Source organism: Erpetoichthys calabaricus, chromosome 12, assembly GCF_900747795.2.
Source record: "Erpetoichthys calabaricus chromosome 12, fErpCal1.3, whole genome shotgun sequence".
Lineage (NCBI taxonomy): Eukaryota > Metazoa > Chordata > Cladistia > Polypteriformes > Polypteridae > Erpetoichthys > Erpetoichthys calabaricus.
In genome coordinates this window covers 27,414,928-27,434,118 of record NC_041405.2, presented here as the reverse complement: position 1 = coordinate 27,434,118, position 19,191 = coordinate 27,414,928, and the positions used below count along the sequence as shown (strand labels likewise).

Sequence of the window (19,191 nt, the reverse complement as noted above, 5' to 3'; positions counted from 1 at the left end):
TCTACACAGACCTATCCTGGGGGGATCTGAAACCAGGACTGTGAAGCTATGAGCTATGTTGTACGCTTTACATATTCACCAAGGAGCTTTCAGAATGCTGGACCTGCAGTAGTAAAGGTTGTTGCCTCATAGACAGATAGACAGACAGATAGACAGATTATGTGAATTTCCCCTTGGGATTAATAAAGCATCTCTCTGTCTACCTGTCTATGAGGAAACAGCCTTTACTACTGCAGGTCCAGCATTCTGAAAGCTCCTTGGTGAATATGTAAAGTGGCTTCAAGTGAAAGGCAAATTTAATTTTTAATTGACTTTATCTCATAGGAATTTGGTGAAATATGAAATGATCATTTATCGAATTTAGTGTGTTTAATCGCTTAATGATTTTGACACATTGCATCAGTTCAGTTGAGCTGAAAATGTTTTGCTGCTGATTTTTGTTTGTACTCAGAATCTGATCTTCCTCATTTCAGTGTCCTAAAATGTTCAGCCAGCAATTGATGACTTTTGCCACTTTTCCATTGTTTCAAAATCCTGGTGAAAACTTTCATCATATTCATCACTGACTGCACCAAGATTAACAGTGAAGAAGTCCAAGCGTGACTGCAGAAAATTAACCTTTAGTAACACGTTCCACTACATGATTTTGTACGATATTGTCAATCAGCTGCACGTAGTTTGATGCTCTGTAGATAGCAAGAACTTCCTTGAATCCTTTCCGTACAATTTCCTCCAACCCTTTGTCACACATGGGAGCCAGCCACAGGAACCAAAAGAATGGAATTCCATGCCCGGCTGGGGGGTCACCCCTCTTATTTTGTCCCCGCAGACCAGATATGGGAAATTCTGCCTGAGTACGAAGACGTCACTTCCACCCCGGCCCCGAGGACAACATCATTTCCTGTCTCGGCCCCGAGAACGACATCACTTCCTTAAACCTCCACTTCCTTTCTCCGTTGGGTAGTTCTGTTTTGGACTCACATTTCTACATTATTGTGTTGAAAAATTTTGCCTTTTTTTTGCAGCCAAGGTCAAGTACAATCTTTGTTTTGTGTCTTGGCTCATCATTTCCCACCCTCTATCACATCTTCACACCACTTGTCATTGATGACATGTCTGATTTGTGGACCAACAAAAATTCCTTCCTTAATCTTGGTGCCGGTGATTTGTGGAAATATCTGTCTTAGATATTGATGCCCTTCATCTTTCTTGTTCAAGGCTTTCACAAAATCTTTAAATGAAGAGGAAGCAAAAATACATTTGTTGGGTTGAAAGTGTGGCTTATATGCCACACTTTTCTGCCTTGGAACCAATGCTTACGGAGCAGCAAGTTCTTTTTAATATAATGAGATTCTTTGGCTGTCCCATTCCCAAATGAAACACTAGTACTTGATATATCTAAGCTGCCTTCCTAGTAGCAGTGGCACTTCTTACATAGCACCACAGATGCTCCTGTTGCAGCTGTTGTACTGTATATGTCCATCCATTCATCCATCCATTGTCTCCCGCTTATCCGAGGTCGGGTCGCGGGGGCAGCAGCTTGAGTAGAGATGCCCAGACTTCCCTCTCCCCGGCCACTTCTTCTAGCTCTTTCGGGAGAATCCCAAGGCGTTCCCAGGCCAGTCGAGAGACATAGTCCCTCCAACGTGTCCTGGGTCTTCCCCGGGGCCTCCTCCCAGTTAGACGTGCCCGGAACACCTCACCAGGGAGGCATCCTGATCAGATGCCTGAGCCACTTCATCTGACTCCTCTCGATGCGGAGGAGCAGCGACTCTACTCTGAGCCCGTCCCGGATGACTGAGCTTCTCACCCTATCTTTAAGGGAAAGCCCAGACACCCTGCGGAGGAAACTCATTTCAGCCGCTTGTATTCGCAATCTCGTTCTTTCGGTCACTACCCATAGCTCATGACCATAGGTGAGGGTAGGAACATAGATCGACTGGTAAATTGAGAGCTTCGCCTTGCGGCTCAGCTCCTTTTTCACCACGACAGACCGATGCAGCGCCCGCATTACTGCTGATGCCGCACCGATCCGCCTGTCGATCTCACGCTCCATTCTTCCCTCACTCGTGAACAAGACCCCGAGATACTTGAACTCCTCCACTTGGGGCAGGATCTCGCTACCAACCCTGAGAGGGCACTGTATATGTATACCTATAATATGAGGGGAAATGACAATAATAGGCAATTGCAATAAAATGGTATGCAATAGGAAATTTTGTAACCACCAGGCCAAAATCAGTAATGCACCATTGTGCACATTAACGTGTTTTGGGAAAACTAACTATACATAAGCCACTTGTCCCCCACCACTTGCTGTTGTTAACATATCAGCCTTTCCAGTTAGTGTTTATCTTGATTCCTGCAGATGACTTTGATCGTATGATTGTTCCAGATGCAGTGGAGCTTCAAGTCTATTTTTTGTCTCTGATGCATCTTTAGGCCTGCGATTGCCAAGATTGTAGCAATAGAACAAGCACAGTGGACGACAAATGGCTCCGAAAAATGTCTACCCCTGAATGAACTTGAGCCCTGTGATTTTTGTTTTCTCTAGAGATTTTTATTTAAATACTAAATGACACACAGATGCATATGGAATTAATGCATGTAAATGCTTCCAGGCAGGACTAAACACATTTCTTTTCTTGCATAAATGGCACAAATTTGGTTGGAAGTGAAAAACAAATTGCTTTGTGAGTTTTGCTACAAATTCAAGTGTCAATTGTTTCTCTCATCACTAATAATAATAATAAAAATAATAACTATTATGTTATATAAAGATGAAAACTTACTGTTAACATAGTAATAATATATCAGCAAGGAGAATATATAAAATTGCTGGGACTCTTATTTTTAGTATACAGACAGAGAACATGGTATTTTGCATGTTGTGGTTTGTTAATTATGTCTGTATTAAGTGTAACGTTTTATAGATGGATTTTATTAAAGGCGTGGATTTGAAAGCAGTGGCAAGTAATTTAATGAAAGTGGTAGAGTTACAGCATTTTCCTAAAATAACTATCTCAAACCCACTTAATCCAATTCAGGGTGATGCGGGCTGGAGCTTATCCCAAGAGCTCATGAAGCAGGCCTAGTAGGGCCACCAGTAGAATGGAGATCAATTGCATATGTTCCTTGCATTTCTGATTATGACTTGTTAAAATAAAAATCGATTTCTCAAACAGAAAAACAATCCTGTAGATCCTTAAACCAGAAGCTACTGCCGAGTTTCCCTTGTGATTGCGCTGTGCTGTTCAGCTTAGGTGTTGGCATTGCTAGAACACTCTGATGTCTGCCATACCGCTAGAAGCCCCCGAGGGTTAGCAGTTACTTCTTGCTGAGTTAACAGCCGCTTGTTAAAAGCTACGTGCCAAAAAAATTTGTCAGTGACCATAAAGCTAATTAACTGGATGCACTCTTGAATCCAAAGAGTTTGTTTTTTATTACCAGGAAGGGTTGCTTACCCATGCACATTTAAAGTAATTATATGTGTAATTTGTTATTTATAGTATATTAATGAAAATGGAGTGAAAACATAGGATACAGTATGAGTGAATCTGTGGGTTTGGTGTAATATGTTTAAACCTTTAAAACTTTTTATGGTCTCTCTCTGGTTTAGGCTAATTTAACTTTATTAAAATGCACAATTTAATCTGTTACAAAATTGAAGAAGGACTGACAGCTTTATTAGCGCAGCACATAGCAGCAGTTGTTATTGCCACTGTTTTATGAAGCCAGTGTCATGGGTTCCTACTCCTTGTCCTGCTCTCTGTACAGTCCTGCGTGAGTTTTCCACCTGGTACTCTAGTTTGGGTCCAAGAGCCTGTTGGATGTGCAGGCTATGTTGTAACAATTACACAATAAAATAAATCAATAAGCGGGACTGGCGACCAACACTGCTTCCCTGTAGTGACCTCACACTGTACGGACTAGACCACTGTGAGTCCAATAAAGCTAGATCTATAGATTTTAATTGAAAGGATGAAAAATAAATAGCACATGGTTTAATAAATACCCCTTAAGTAATGCTCTCCCTTTTAAATACCAAATGTATAAACATCGCAAAAGTACAATACAGAATTAAAAAAAAAACAATCCTGAATTAACACATTTAATAGCACTTTAATAACCTGATTATTCACAGAAACCTGACTTCTAAAATGACATGTAAACCCTTATTCCGAGACAGCAAATTTACAGAGGTAGATTTCTCAGTGAATTATCTGATTATGTGGCCATATAAACCCTTAACCAGGTTACTGTTAAGGATTTTGTAGTCTGCACATGTCCATTTAACTCTGTCTGCTGCATTGTGTATTTGCTTTGCACATACTTTCAGTAGCCACAAAATAAATTTCTACAGGAAAATGTTTGGGCAATCGCACTTTTCCTTCTCCTGGCTAAAATAATCAGTCTCAATATTTCAGAAATTGCTAAATTTGTGTTGATGAGTTGAACGTAGAGTGCTAAACTCAGCTACGCAATCTCGAGAGTAGTAGGGTAGCACATTAAGAGTAACGCGTGTTATGTAGTTCGATTACTTTTTAAAGTAGTCTAATGCGATACTTATCTTATTAAAGTAAAAAATAACTGCATTATTATTATTCCAGCAGCACTGGGTGTCAGGCAAGAAGCACACCTAACGCGTCCATAGCATGGCTGAATCACTCAGCTGTCTGGTAACAGAAAACTATAAATCAGGCATCAATTTGACAAAACGTAATTATAAAATACAAGGAAATTACCACAGGCATTATGATTTTTTCTGATTGATGCTGTCCAATGATGAAATGTAACTCTTTCTTGCGCAATTTAATGGAATGGGAGCATTTTGACAAACGAGAACTCAAGAAGATTGTTTGCCTGTGTAATTGCAGATTATTAAATATTAAGGCAGCGGTAGCGCTGCTTCCTGGTAGTTATGAGATTATGGGTTTGTGTCCTGGGTCCTCCCTACATGAGGAGTGCTTTGAATGGTGAGTAAAGCTCTATTTAAAGGTAAATAATAATAATAATTATTATTATTATTAGGAAACCAGGTTTCTGACTTAACTGGGTTATTCACCTTAACCCAATTATGTGTGTACATGTTAACACACTGAATGAAAAGATGTAAAATGATTAGAAAAAAAAAGGTCCAATAAGTACACGGATAACCAAACTTTTTGAAAAAGTGATTGTATGGAATAGCGGAGAAGTCTTTTTAGCTGGATATTACTTGTTAGGAAGGTTTGCCAGTACCTGTCAGTAAGGTTTATTCAGGTTTACAAGTGTTTTTCAAAGTGATCAATAATCCTAGAGTATTTCTCTTTAGCTGTAATAAGGTAGGCTGCATTTTCTCCTTCTGCATCTGTTTACTGCTATAACTTTTCTTTTCCACAAAAATGCTGGTTTTTCTTTCTTACCACCATTTCCTTTGACACTTCCATTCCTGCCCAGATTGTTCTCTTTACTGCCAATGCATGTTTCCTATTGGTCCATTATTTCAGGTGTCGTAAAATTTGCCCCTTTAGACTGAGATGCAATTAGACAATTAGACTCATGCACTTTTAAACAAAAGAAACAACGGGTGCACACAAACTAATTACCCCCCTGACCATTGCTGCAATGTTAAATGGCAACTCTAAATTTTCATGGTAATGAGTGTTTGCGTTTTGGGTTTGGAGCTATCTTACGATGGATCTGTACTCATTGCTGCTGAGATAGGCTCTGGACTCCCTCAACCCCAGATTGTAATAAGTGGGCTGGAGACTATTATCTTGATAGATTCAGGTTCTCCAGTGACTCTCCATCTTTCTCTCTCTGTCACTCCGTCTCCCCTGCTCACTTCATAAGGCTCATTCTACGGACGTCAGTGACCCCAGTCCACTGTGCCTCTCTCTCCCTCATCCATCTCTGTAAGTCATCATTGGGTTCCTTCAAGTCTGGCTCTGTCTCTTCCTGCTACCTCTTTCGGTTGGCACTAGACAGAAAGCTCTCAGAACACCTCGATCACTCTTGCTCCCTCTCACTCAACAGGTTTGATTAGCCCCCGGAATGACATTCCTCACTCACTCGTTTGCTCATCAGTTCACTCTCCTTCTCTCATACTGGATTAACCTGCCAATCCTACTCTTTCTTCTTTCTCTTTCTCTTCCCCTTTCTTGTCTTTCTTTTTTTTCTCCTCACTGGATTACCCAGACCTTTTGTACCTCTACTAGTGTAGGTTCTTCTCTAAATGAACCATGAAGCTGCTAATGAGGGATGGCTGTGCCGATCACTCCTGCGCATGTGAATGATTAATAAGTCTGTTCCCTCATTAAGTGTACTGTCACTGTGGGTCTAGTCTTACTCAGCTTGCTAAGATGCTACAGACCTATGAACTGCTATATAACGCCAGCGCCATCTTAACATATGGGCATGCTGGTCAGTTGCCCGGAGGCCCCATGAGTACTAGGGGCCCCATGCTAATCTGTGTATGCTGTGACTTGCTGAGTGGTTGTGTAGGTAAGGGTCCCAGTGCACTTCTTTGCCCGGGGGCCTATAATGCTGTGACACACACGTGCGAATGGAAGGCAGCTAGAGGGCCTGAATAATAGTAGTACCACACCAGACTATAGGGGCGAGCTGCGCTAACTCTCTCTCTCAATCCTCTGCAGATCATCCACGGGAAATCCCACTAGGTTCCGGCGCCATTTATGATGTCACTTCTGGTTCCAGCACCATTGAAGACGTCACTTTTGGGTCCAGAGATATCGAAGATATCACTTACGGTCCCAAAGATGTCACTCCAGGGTCCAGCACCATTGAGGATGTCACTTCCAGTCCAGATGACATCACTTCTGGTCCCAGTCCCTATGACGTCATGTTCTGTACTGTCCTTTAAAGCATCCTCTCTTTCAAATCATTTCTCTTTTGGACCTTGAATCAATCATAACTCAACCAAATTCCCCAATTTTTCAGTCAAAGCATAATATATGGGTGGTTTCCCCAAACCTTTGATGTTTCCTTAGTCTTTTTGTGACAGCCTGCATAACGCATATTGCCTTTAACCCATTACTTTCAGCAATACTAACCACTGAGTTACTCTTGTGTTCCACACTACAGGGACAAATAAACATCCCCAGTTCACGCACATCCAAAATTCAAACTGCAGTACCCCATGGGGAAAACAGTACTTGGACCAGGATTTCAAAAACAACTGGAGCTCAGTTATCAGCTATGACTACTCAAGCAATTAATGCCACCTCACTGCCCAATTTAGTGATGCCAATTAATGAAACACACACAACTTTTGAATGCTGGAATCCACAGACAGAATTAGAACAGGCAAACTCCAGGCAGTGAGTTAACAAGCCAGCCTTGAAACTTGGCTGCAGGCCGTCCACTGTGCTGCTGCACTGGCACTACGCTTTATACATCATTTACAAATACTGGGTACACAAAATTAGCTACCAGACTCCTCCGTAACGTACACTGCTTATTACAAATAGAGACTTGACATTAACAAACAACATCATTTTCAAGCCACTGAGAAAACAATTGGATATCTATGGCCAACTGTGAGAGAGAAGATTATTTGGCTAAAGGAGGCAGTGAAAAAGTGATTTCTGATGTGATGTTTGAAGCTGAGTGACACTGACTACTGGCCTCGTGTGACCTTCTTATGCCTATTGTAAGAATCACAGAGAGTTCATGGAACATTTTAACATTTCTGCCACAGTTTAAATAAAAATGAGTGTTAATACTGCATGAACAATAAGACACGAGTTTTGCCAAATTGTAAATCACCAGAGAACATCTCAGCACTGACAGGCCTGCAAAAGAGAGCCAGGCCAGTCCGCATTACCATATGAAGCTGGCTTCCATCAAGTTAAAAGCATCTGTTCACAGAGCGTGCTTCAGGATGACAGAAAACACAAAGAGGGAAAATATTTCATACTTCTCCTTATACTATTAATTGATAAATTAAGATTTGTGCGTTGCATTCTTAATGTATTTTTAAAGCATTAGCAGCAGGATTTGTATGTCACTGAAATGAAGGATTATTTAAAACTGAAGAATAATCTACTGATGTTCACATCCTGAGTAAAAGTCAGTCCTAAAACAGGGTTATGGGGGTCTGCTGGAGCCAATCACAGCCAGCACAGGGCGTAAGGCAGGAACAAATCCCGGGCAGGGTGCCAGCCCACCACAGGGCACACAAACACACACACACCACGCACACACTAGGGACAATTTAGGATCACCAATGCAACTAACCTGCATGTCTTTAGACTGTGGGAGGAAACCCACGCAGACATGGGGAGAACATGCAAACTCCACACAGAGAGGACCTGGGAAGCTAACCCAGGTCTCCTTACTGCGAGAGAGCAGCTCTACCACTGCGCCACCATGCTGCCCCCTGAATAAAGGTGTTTCTCCAATAATTTAAGCTGATAAGGTTATAATTAAAATAGCTGGCTTCCGCTTTCTTACAACTACATCCTACTATAACTTCCTGTTGCTAAACTGAAATATGACAACGATGTTTTCAGTTTGTTTTTTAAAATATATATCATGCATAACACATGCCTCTGATAGCCCACATAACAAAACTACAATGAAACAGCTTTATCATACAGACATCCACTCATCCGTTTTTGAATCGCTTACCCTACATCATGGTACTGTCGTTAAAAAGGAAGACACCTAAAGGAAACAAACATGACGACCAAACTGTCAGTGCCTAACATAAATCATCTGTCAGAGATGTTAGCTAAAAATATACCCTTGTGTAATCCATCCAAGTTGTGCTAATAAAGTAAGCACTTTACGGTTTACAGGTTGAGAGCTTAACTCTACACAGAGTGCCCAAAAAAATGAAAGGGTGTCAAAATAAGGAGAGCACTTTACAGCAGAGGTAGTTAGACACTAGATGCTGGAACAAATGTAAAATAATTCAGTTAGAGTCTCTGAAGAAGATTAATAATAACAGACTGATAAGTTCCCCACTCTGCCTCCTAATTCCTAGAACATAACTCAAATTATACGCTCCTCTAACTTACTCCTGCTTGCTGTATACAACAACCACAAAAACCATAAAGGCTGACAGATTCATATCAGTAGCTTTATTTTTTTTTTTTTTTTGCATGTCAAGCTGAAACATGCCAACAACAAGACTAGAAGGCCGGCTCATGTCTTTACTCTTTTGACCCAGACGGTTGGTCTTGCAAAAGGCATTCCCTGCTCGTGCTTAAACCACTTCATAATTATACAGGCTTGCTGTCCATGAGAAAAGCATTAGCTCACTTAGGAGTTGTTTACTGTTGCCTTTTCCAAAGGACCCAAGCCATTAATAGAGCAGTGTCTACCAAACAATTCTATGAGATCTGAAAGAAACTAGAGGCTCCTACAAAAGCATGACTGCTATGTGCACAATGAATAGGAGAATAAAATGAATGCACTTACATTGCTGAGGTCACCGTTATAGAGGCAAAACAAACAGATTGTTTATCCATCTGTTCTCATTTTATACAACACCATTCATATCTATCTATCTATCTATCTATCTATCTATCTATCTATCTATCTATCTATCTATCTATCTATCTATCTATCTATCTATCTATCTATCTATCTATCTATCTATCTATCTATCCATCCATCCATTTTCCAACCCGCTGAATCCGAACACAGGGTCACGGGGGTCCGCTGGAGCCAATCCCAGCCAACACAGGGCACAAGGCAGGGAACCAATCCTGGGCAGGGTGCCAACCCACCGCAGGACACACACAAACACACCCACACACCAAGCACACACTAGGGCCAATTTAGAATCGCCAACCCACCTAACCTGCATGTCTTTGGACTGTGGGAGGAAACCGGAGCGCCAGGAGGAAACCCACGCAGACACGGGGAGAACATGCAAACTCCACGCAGGGAGGACCCGGGAAGCGAACCCGGGTCCCCAGGTCTCCCAACTGCGAGGCAGCAGCGCCACCGTGCCGCCCCTATCTATCTATCTATCTATCTATCTATCTATCTATCTATCTATCTATCTATCTATCTATCTATCTATCTATCTATCTATCTATCTATCTATCTATCTATCTATCTATCTATCTATCTATCTATCTATCTATCTATCTATCTAGATGGGTCTCTCTTGAAGTGATGTTACCAGCCCAGCACAGGAAATTGCACTGACCATCACAGAGTTGCAGAATATGTGAATGATGTCACTACCCATATTAAATGATCACAGTCTCCTAAGGAAAAAAGGTAATAAGTTGTACCTTCTTTAATCCTTAAATACAATACGCTACCGTGGCTGTCCATTTGTCTGTCCAGGATTTTAAATCACCTGTAGCTCGCAAAACGTTTGACCTATTGACCTGAAATTTGGTACACATATACTATGTGACGTCTACTATCCACTTGCGGAGTGAAGGTTGACCTCCAAGGTTGTTCCTCTTTTTAGTTTTATTTTATCTTATTGTAGAATCAACTCTTCAGGGTGGCCGTGTGGCGCATGCGTATGGGCGTCGTTCTCATCCCTACCACCTTCGCCATCATTTTCCCTACCTCTTTTATATCTTAAATCATTCTTGAGGCAAATTGAAGACTTAAGTGCCAGCTTAAGTGAAAAATTAAAGAAAACGTACTAAGTAATTGCAACACAAACACTGACTTAATCAGTTTTAATGTGAAGAGATACCGACAAAAGAAAAGAAGAAGCGGGTCACTGGGTTGGAGAAAAGAAGAGCTGCTCAAGAAGCAGCAAGTGCATCAGCCTCTGAGCAAACAAATGGTAAACGTACAGAGAAAGAGGATGAAAACTAGGAATGCTCAAGTCAAGTGTATTCACTGCATGTTATCGTGCGGTCTGCCGTTACTGGTATCTATCTATCTATCTATCTATCTATCTATCTATCTATCTATCTATCTATCTATCTATCTATCTATCTATCTATCTATCTATCTATCTATCTATCTATCTATCTATCTATCTATCTATCTATCTATCTATCTATCTATCTATCTATCTATCTATCTGCTCATGTGGAGTCTCAGCTTCTGTTAACCTAGCACAAGTACAGAAACAGGAGTAAGGAGTACATCAGGTATGATGCCCAGGGTGCATAAAGTCACCCAAACCCTGACACAAACAGGCAGGAGACATTTTTAGCACACAGCATACGGTTTATTTAAAATAATCTAGCACACACAGTAAAGAACTTTGCCGCCAGTCCTTCCGCCTCCGCTCCTCCTAAGGCTTTGCCCTCTTCCTCCCGACTCTGGCCATTGAGTGGTGGTAACTGGCCCCTATTTATTGGGCTTGCGGAAGGAGTCCTGGTGCCCAATGAGCTTCTTCCGGCCACACTTCCGGGTGTGGCAGAAGTGCTGCCAAATAGGGGCCTGTAAAAGTCTAGGCACTCCCTGGCAGTGGCCACGGACCGCAGCAGGGTTGAGCTTCTATACTCACAAGCTGTGGCTTCACTGCAAGCCAAGTGGGGGCTGCCCTCTGTCAGTCTGGGGGAGAAACGATCTTGTAAATACTCTATCTCCCGGTCCTTCCATACTCAAGGTGACCCTTACCCGGCTGTCCGCCACCCAGGTAAGATACTTTGTGTTTTCTACAGTTTGACAGTTTCTCTTCCTTGAAACGTATTATGAAGTTGTATTTTGAAACTTTGTTTATATTTTTAACCTTTTAAGGTAAATTCCCCTTTTTGAGACTGTGTAGGCCAAAGCCTACAGTTAGTAGTTGGGGACTGGCTGATTTTGGAGTAAGCCACTTCTGGGCAGGTCAATGAAAGTCCTGATCTGCTTTATGGTCTTTTGGAACCCTCACATCCAATTTTTACATATTTGAGACTCCATCATACAAGACCTGCAGAATGTACAGGTTTCAGGCTACTGTCAATAGAGGAAGAAAACCTATCAGATGCACTCTGTTCACACATCTTTCTACACATCATGACAATGCCAGGCCAAGCACAACTGCTAAGAAATAAATGCTGTTGTGCAAGTGTTGCTTTCACGTTTGATCTTAACTCCATAGAGAACCTTTGGATAACATTATCCAGAGACATGACATACTATCTTTTAATGGCCAGCAAATCCATTAGACACCTTTGCAGGGATGGGAGAACATCCTGCAACCACAGATTCACCGGTCCAGGGGCTTGGACTGATAGAGTTTCAGATATGGCAAGGTACAAGGGTAAGTACCAGGGACCAGAAGATGAAGGCAAGTCTAATCTTATTAATCAAATACAAATATTTAAGGAAATCTGGAGTATAACTGTTTTATGTCCTTTAGAAAGTTAATGCCTAGTGGTAAAATATGAGTAGAAAGCTTGTAAATGTTTTTTTATGTTACAGAATGACATGTTTCCTGTCTGGTAATATGACTGTAATTGGAATATATTTGTGAATAAAGATCTGTTTAAAATCCATCTTAGATAGATAGATTTGAGGTGTGGTGCTTGCATGTGGAAGATTTTGCTATGAACAGACAACAGGCAGGCCGGTGGAGGCAGTGGCACTGGGACACTAGTGTTTATTGATGATGTGACACAGGACAGAAGCAGCCGAATGAATTCTGAGGTGTTCAGAGACATACTGTCTGCTCAAATCCAGCTAAATGCAGTCAAATTGATTGGGCGGCTTTTCATGGTACAAATGGACAATGACCCAAAACATACAGCCAAAGCAACCCAAGAGTTTATTAAAGCAAAGAAGTGGAAAATTCTTGAATGGTCAAGTCTGATCTTAACCCAACTGAGCAGGCATTTCACTTGTTGAAGACTAAACTTCAGACAGAAAGGCCCACAAACAAACAGCAACTGAAAGCCGCTGCAGTAAAGGCCTGGCAGAGCATTAAAAAGGAGGAAACCCAGCATCTGGTGATGTCTATGAGTTCAAGACTTCAGGCTGTCATTGCCAGCAAAGGGTTTTCAACCAAGTATTAGAAATGAACATTTTATTTCCAGTTATTTAATTTGTCCAATTACTTCTGAGCCCCTGAAATGAAGGGATTGTGTTCAAAAAATGCTTTAGTTGCCTCACATTTTATGCAATTGTTTTGTTCACCCCACTGAATTAAAGATGAAAGTCTGCACTTCAACTGCATCTGAATTGTTTCATTTAAAATTCATTGTGGTAATGTACAGAACCAAAATTAGAAAAAAGCTGTCTCTGTCCAAATATTTATGGACCTAACTCTATCTATCTATCTATCTATCTATCTATCTATCTATCTATCTATCTATCTATCTATCTATCTATCTATCTATCTATCTATCTATCTATCTATCTATCTATCTACAATCTTAAAAATAATGGTTCTTAAATTGTACCTTTTGATTCTTTACACGGTTGTGTGGTTCCTCGTGAAACTATGGCTTGACAAAGCACCAATTCATTCTGCACGGACTCTTTGCATTTCAAGTTATTGTAAAAAATTCCTAATATGTAGAAAAAACATGAAATCTTTAATGTATGGTAGGCTGCAAGACCCTAAAAGATTAAGAAAACTTGAACTTAGCCTGTGTCTATCCTTGCTTCGAACATGAAAATTATTGATAAGTGACTTGAATAACACACTGATGTAATAGCTAACCTCCATTGACTCACTCCATTGCCTGTGTGCATTTATTTGAGTTTTTACTGCCTGTTTTCTTTTTTTTTCTCACACATTTCAAAGATGTGAAGATTAGGTTGATTGGTAATTGGCCACCACGTGTGGAAGTGAGTGTGGGTCGTGTGACGGACTGGTGTCATGTCCAGGGCTGGTTCCTATCATACATGTAATTCTGGAAACGCAGGCTTCAGCTCCCTGTAATTCTGAATTGAATTGAATAGGTTCCAAAATATTATATGCTGCTAAAATATTCTGTGATGGACTGGTGCCTTATTTGTTCCTGCCTTGTGCCCTATGCTAGCTGGGATAGGCTCCAGCCCCCTGCATCACCCAGGTCTGGATTAAGCAAGTTAGAAAATGACTTGACATGACACACATATATTATCACTGTTATCCACCCATTCATTTTCAAATATGCTTATCCTGAGCAGGGTGTTATTATTATTATCATCATCATCATCATCATCATAATCATCATCATCATCATCATCATCATCATCATCATCATCATCAGACCCTTTTTAATTAATGGTGACAAACAATATAACAATAGATAGAACTTTTGCACATGTCTTTCTACAACTGCTATTCACAAGTGAAACATTCCCAATGCAGTATAGTGCCTGAGAAGAAAAGATTATCCTGAAAGTTAAAAGTAAAGATGGTATAATGAAATCTTTATTGTTCTTTGACAAAGAAGTAAATCAAACTCCGATAAGTTTACAAATGCAGAGTGGGGGTCATAGTCTTTATTTCAACAATCGGCAACTGATTGCTTTTCTCTGGTTCTTCTTTTCTATTTTCAGTACAGCGCCTAGAATCGCACACAAGACCGTGGATGTTGTTTCACTAGTGCATTGTAAGGCATCTGTGCACATCTAGTGCATCATAGACATTTTTTTAATATGCCTTACCAATGATAAATGATTCGTATTGTTTTACATCACTCTTGACCTTTTGTCGAGACGTTCACAAATCCAGGCTGCTTTTATCAATCTAAATCCGGCAAATTACTTTGACTTCTGATGTCTCCACCAGGTCGTTCACCACTTCTATAATAATGGCTGCTTGAAGAAGCTGTTCAGTTAGGTTCATGGTATATACTACAGTAGTTTGCCAAATTAAATTGCATTAAAAAGTTAAGCACATTTTTTTAAATAAAATAAAAAAAAAAATACCTAAATCGCTTATGAGTTTTATAATGAAGTTAATGGGTACCAGAGTCCCATTATGATGAAGAGCCATACCATAATTGTGAACCTTGACTTGAAAAATACCAAACTTATGCTTTAATCTTTAGTCACTCTATCCCCTTCAGCCATGCACTCTTTCCAACAAGATAAAATCCAAGCATCTTTAGTACATTCAGCTTCTAAACTAGTGAAGTGAGACTATGAAGATGGGCCAAGTCAGGTTAAATCACAGATTGACAGGCATGGCAGTTGTCCAGCTGTCAGGAGGAGTATAAACACCAAGATGTCTCAACTATTTAACTGCAATCAAACCTGACAAAATCACTGAAAAGAGTGGTCTGTAAGAAGACAGGAAGAGAAAAGAGGCAGAAGAAGGGCATTTGATTTTCATACAACATTCATCAGTAACTCAGTCAGTCAGTCATTATCCAGTCCGTTATATCCTAACACAGGGTCACGGGGGTCTGCTGGAGCCAATCCCAGCCAGCACAGGGGGCAAGGTAGGAACAAATCCCAGGCATGGTGCCAGTCCACCACAGGGCACACACACACACACACACATACACCCACGCACACACGCACACACACACACACACACACACAAACGAAGCACAATTTAGGATCGCCAAACCTGCACGTCTTTGGACTGTGGGAAGAAACCCACGCAGACACGGGGAGACTCCAAGCAGGGAGGACCCGGGAAGCGAACCCAGGTCTCCTAACTGAGAGGCAGCTGCGCTAACTAACAATAACTAGCAATCGTTATCGGGAAAGAAACAGAAGCAAGGAAAAGGGGACAAATGAATGAGCGATAAAGTTAGTGCAAGATCGGAGAGCATGAAGGAGCAGAAGAAAGAGAATGAGGAAAACAAGGGACTTCCAGATTTTCCAGGGTGCGCGCGCGCGCGTGTGTGTGACAGAGAGAGAGAGAGAGAGAGAGAGAGAGAGAGAGAGAGAGAGAGAGAGAGAGAGAGAGAGAGAGTAAATACGTTATACCAGAAGAGGCGGATCAGTCAGTGATAAAGGCGCCACGATCAAGGCTTTACATGCGGTGTAAACGGTGCTTCCTCTGTTCAAAAAAGTAACTTAAAAGCACATTAATCACTGTGAATGTTTGACATTATACGGACATGTGCTTAAGCAAGCAGTCTAAACTCAATGAGATTATAAATAGGAGGACGTTTCTAGACAGATCGCTTATCTTCACCATTTCCATAGTGCCCTAGATAGAACACGCCGAGTAAGCAACTATATTAAAATACATTTGAACTAAACTAAATGGGCGTCTGTTGCTGCGCAGATCTCTTGATCATCTGCTACATAAGGGCAGATAAGAAGACGGATGGAAGGGTGGATGACCTGAAAGCAATTGAACTGACATGCGCACAGATACATGGCACGCACATATTTGCCTCTCTTTGCCCGCTCTCTGCCAGGGCTTGCGTTTTTATAATAGCCGCCAGTACTAATAAGCAACGCATAGCATTCCTTTGAATCCTTAGGCAAAGCAGCCCAGCTAAAACTTAAAAAAAAAAAAAAAAACACATATACAACAGCTACTGCTAATAACAATATTGTATATGTGAACATGTGAGCACTTAAAATAACTATCAACATTAATTCACATTTATTCCAAAATGTAATGCTAGTTAAACACATCTCTCGGTACCTCTGATTCAATTATCAGTTGCTGGCAGAAGGGCGTTCCCTGACGGCTTGTTCAACGCTGACCTCAGAGGTACAAACAGCACAGAGAAAATAACTGAACACTCAAACGGTGTCCAGTACACTGAAACGGGCAAAGTTTAAAACTGAGATCAATGAACAAACAAACAAATACAAAGTAACTCACTCAACAATTCTAGGTCCTAGGTCCGTTCATTTTATTTAGGACATTTCAGTTGAGTAAACAAGGACGGCATAAAAGGACGAACGCTTTTGTGCAGTAGTTAGCAACAGGGAAGTAATTTAGAAACGTGTAGTAGGTGTATGTGGCAGACAAATAACTGCAGACATAGTATAACGTTGCAATCATAAAATGAAAGAAAGAAAGAAAGAAAGAAAGAAAGAAAGAAAGAAAGAAAGAAAGAAAGAAAGACTTTGCCGAACAGATACGAAAAAGCCAACATTAAACCGCGATGTGCCAGCCGACTTCATTAATTAACTGTTAATCTCAGCAATTTTAGGGTCTCTCCATCGCGCTCTCTCTCTCTTTCTGTTATCTACTGTATCTATCTCTCCCGCACTTTAATTTTATTTAATTTTTCACTCCACTGGGCAATCCACATAGCCAAAAAAATAAGATATTTAAAAGAAAGCAGCCAAAATCATCCGAGACTCTATCACATCTAAAAGCATACTTAAATCCGAAACATGGTAAATCATATCTTACCTCGTAGCACATCGCTCGATTTGAATTACGTAAACATTTCACATCGCTCGTATTTATCCTTATTACTATTAAAGGCTTGTGTTCTTGGGGCATCAGTTCGCCTTTTGCCCACCCAGTTTAAAGTTTTTAAGTGCTAGAAACTTTGCAGACAACAGGGCAGCCTGGAAGGGCTAGGGGGCGGAGTTTTCACATTACTGGCACGCTGCTGTAGCCATTCAGATCATAGAACCTTCGCGTACTGGCCAATTACGTTACAAGAGGATACTGAGAAATCTGCATAGTCTTTGACACTTGAGATCCCTCTAAATATTGTAGCGGAATGCATCAACGTGTTACTTATTAATGAAACGAACAATCGCTGTGTTTGATTTGTGCAGTCATATCTACACACTACTGTGTTTCGACTTGACTTACTGATTGTTATACAGTAGAAAACGGATAAAGTTGAAAGTGTATGTTCAGTTAATCCATTTAACCATCAATCGAGTCTCTGAAACCGTTTTCTTAACTCTTACAATTATCCCAGGGAGACGTAGCACACCTCAGCCGCTACTCCGGACCACCCCATGCTTCACTGCATGGCAGTCAATATGCAGGACTTTTGAGAAGAGACTGAACATTTATGTCCACAATGAAAATCCGAGAGAACTCACACTTACTAATAACCGCACTGGGAGGTCGAACCCTAGTGTGTGAAGTTGTGGGACAGGAAGCACAGATCAACGATCCCCTGAAAAGCAGTTCTTGTTAGTCGTCCACCTACTACGAAAAATATCTCCATATTTAACAATACTTAGACACAACATGCTGGATTTGTTTTCTGAAAAATTGTGGTGATTATGACATGTTTGGTGATTATTTTTAGGAAGGCGTTTAACGTACCCTGATTTTCATACCCTCTCTGTCCAGGTGCTTGTAGTATTCATATTTTTGCATTTTATTCTGATTTACTGTATCTTGTTATGTTTCAATTTTTTGTATATGCTGTATTCATCCTTATTTATTATTGTTATTTGTATCCAATGTTGTATATGCCCTGTTGTTCTTTCTGAATTTCTGTGAAGTGATATGAGCACTGGAAAGGTCCATCCATCAATTATCCAACCCGCTATATCCTAACTACAGGGTCATGGGGGTCTGCTTGAGCCAATCACTGGAAAGGTGCTATATAAATAGTATTATTATTATTATTAGACCAATCAAATATATAGTCAGAGGGTGGTACAATGGAGTAGTGGTAGCACTTCTGCCTCTCAGTAAGGAGACCAGGGTTTGTGTCTCTGGTCCTCTCTGTGTGGAGTTTCTATGTTCACCCTTTGGCTGCGTGGATTTCCTCCCACAGTCCAAAGACATGCAGGTTAGATGGAATAGAGATACTAAATTGACCCTAGTGTATGCCTGATGTGTGTGTGTGACTGTTTGTCCTGCAATGGACTGGGGCCTTGTCCAGGGTTTGTTCCTGCCTTTCACCCTATGCTGGCTACAACAACATTTCTATACAAATGATGTAGCTCAAAGTGCTTTACATAATGAAGAAAGAGAAAAAAGATAAAATAAATAAGAAAATAGAATTTGGGAACACTAATTAACATAGAGTAAAAGTAAAGTCCGATGGCCAGGGAGGATGGAAAAAACAATCAAACTCCAGATGGCAGTAGAAAAAAAAAATCTGCAGGGGTTCCAGGCCATGAGACCAACAAGCCCCCTCTAGGCATCTCAATCAGTCCTCACGGTATTCAGGGTTCTCATGGAAGAACTTAATGATGACGGTCATGTGGACTTTTGGCCTTTAATCCATCAATGTAGAGACATTATGGTACTTTGCACCACAGAAAACTGGAAAAAAAAATAGAAGAGAAAGCAGGGGTTAGTATGGATTACGGAGCCACCAGGAATGATATTAATAATTAAATGCATATACATTTAGGATTGGCTGAAACAACCCCAGACTAATATATGGTCATAGAGGCCTGATTCTATCCTTATAATATCCAACA

General features: G+C 40.8%; 1 protein-coding gene across 1 annotated transcript in view; it reads right to left on the bottom strand.

The window, feature by feature from the left end:
* cdc42ep1a (CDC42 effector protein (Rho GTPase binding) 1a) overlaps window positions 1-17,353 on the bottom strand; it is a 117,027-nt gene extending 99,674 nt beyond the window's left edge. The window contains exon 1 of the mRNA XM_051935135.1: window positions 17,195-17,353. The gene's annotated coding sequence lies outside the window, so the exon portion shown is untranslated. The remainder of the gene's footprint in view (window positions 1-17,194) is intronic.
* Window positions 17,354-19,191: the final 1,838 nt, after the last annotated feature.